The sequence below is a fragment of the Oncorhynchus tshawytscha genome, unplaced genomic scaffold (assembly GCF_018296145.1).
Source record: "Oncorhynchus tshawytscha isolate Ot180627B unplaced genomic scaffold, Otsh_v2.0 Un_contig_9555_pilon_pilon, whole genome shotgun sequence".
NCBI lineage: Eukaryota > Metazoa > Chordata > Actinopteri > Salmoniformes > Salmonidae > Oncorhynchus > Oncorhynchus tshawytscha.
The window spans coordinates 105,001-107,554 of NW_024609215.1; positions in this window are offsets into that span (position 1 = coordinate 105,001).

Below are 2,554 nucleotides of genomic sequence, written 5' to 3' on the forward strand. Positions count from 1 at the left end.
AGAATAGGACTCATTCCAACAGAGAATAGGACTCATTCCAACAGAGAATAGGACTCATTCCAACAGAGAATAGGACTCATTCAGAGAATACATTCCAACAGAGACTAGGATTCATTCCAATAGAACAGAGAATAGGACTCATTCCAATAGAACAGAGAATAGGACTCATTCCAACAGAACAGAGGATAGGACTCATTCCTATAGAACAGAGAATAGGACTCATTCCAATAGAACAGAGAATAGGACTCATTCCAATAGAACAGAGAATAGGACTCATTCCAATAGAACAGAGAATAGGACTCATTCCAACAGAACAGAGAATAGGACTCATTCCAATAGAACAGAGAATAGGACTCATTCCAACAGAACAGAGAATAGGACTCATTCCAATAGAACACAGAGAATAGGACTCATTCCTATAGAACAGAGAATAGGACTCATTCCAACAGAACAGAGAATAGGACTCATTCCAATAGAACAGAGAATAGGACTCATTCCTATAGAACAGAGAATAGGACTCATTCCAACAGAGAATAGGACTCATTCCAATAGAACAGAGAATAGGACTCATTCCAACAGAACAGAGAATAGGACTCATTCCTATAGAACAGAGAATAGGACTCATTCCAACAGAGAATAGGACTCATTCCAACAGAGAATAGGACTCATTCCAATAGAACAGAGAATAGGACTCATTCCAACAGAACAGAGAATAGGACTCATTCCAACAGAGAATAGGACTCATTCCAATAGAGAATAGGACTCATTCCAACAGAGAATAGGACTCATTCCAACAGAGAATAGGACTCATTCCTATAGAACAGAGAATAGGACTCATTCCAACAGAGAATAGGACTCATTCCAACAGAGAATAGGACTCATTCCAATAGAGAATAGGACTCATTCCAACAGAGAATAGGACTCATTCCAACAGAGAATAGGACTCATTCCAACAGAGAATAGGACTCATTCCAACAGAGAATAGGACTCATTCCAACAGAGAATAGGACTCATTCCAACAGAGAATAGGACTCATTCCAACAGAGAATAGGACTCATTCCAACAGAGAATAGGACTCATTCCAACAGAGAATAGGACTCATTCCAACAGAGAATAGGACTCATTCCAATAGAACAGAGAATAGGACTCATTCCAATAGACTCACAGAGAATAGGACTCATTCCAACAGAGAATAGGACTCATTCCAACAGAACAGAGAATAGGACTCATTCCAACAGAGAATAGGACTCATTCCAACAGAACAGAGAATAGGACTCATTCCAACAGAGAATAGGACTCATTCCAATAGAGAATAGGACTCATTCCAACAGAACAGAGAATAGGACTCATTCCAACAGAGAATAGGACTCATTCCAATAGAACAGAGAATAGGACTCATTCCAACAGAGAATAGGACTCATTCCAACAGAGAATAGGACTCATTCCCATCCAACAGAGAATAGGACTCATTCCAATAGAACAGAGAATAGGACTCATTCCAATCCAACAGAGAATAGGACTCATTCCAACAGAGAATAGGCTCATTCCAACAGAGAATAGGACTCATTCCAATAGAACAGAGAATAGGACTCATTCCAATCCAACAGAGAATAGGACTCATTCCCATCCAACAGAGAATAGGACTCATTCCAACAGAGAATAGGACTCATTCCTATAGAACAGAGAATAGGACTCATTCCAACAGAGAATAGGACTCATTCCCATCCAACAGAGAATAGGACTCATTCCAATAGAACAGAGAATAGGACTCATTCCAATAGAACAGAGAATAGGACTCATTCCAATAGAACAGAGAATAGGACTCATTCCAACAGAGAATAGGACTCATTCCCATCCAACAGATAATAGGACTCATTCCAACAGAGAATAGGACTCATTCCCATCCAACAGAGAATAGGACTCATTCCAATCCAACAGAGAATAGGACTCATTCCAACAGAGAATAGGACTCATTCCAACAGAGAATAGGACTCATTCCAATAGAACAGAGAATAGGACTCATTCCAACAGAGAATAGGCCTCATTCCAATAGAACAGAGAATAGGACTCATTCCAATCCAACAGAGAATAGGACTCATTCCAACAGAGAATAGGACTCATTCCTATAGAACAGAGAATATGACTCATTCCAATCCAACAGAGAATAGGACTCATTCCCATCCAACAGAGAATAGGACTCATTCCAACAGAGAATAGGACTCATTCCAATAGAACAGAGAATAGGACTCATTCCAACAGAGAATAGGACTCATTCCAACAGAGAATAGGACTCATTCCCATCCAACAGAGAATAGGACTCATTCCAATAGAGAATAGGACTCATTCCAACAGAGAATAGGACTCATTCCAACAGAGAATAGGACTCATTCCAATAGAGAATAGGACTCATTCCAACAGAGAATAGGACTCATTCCTATAGAACAGAGAATAGGACTCATTCCCATCCAACAGAGAATAGGACTCATTCCTATAGAACAGAGAATAGGACTCATTCCCGTCCAACAGAGAATAGGACTCATTCCTATAGAACAGA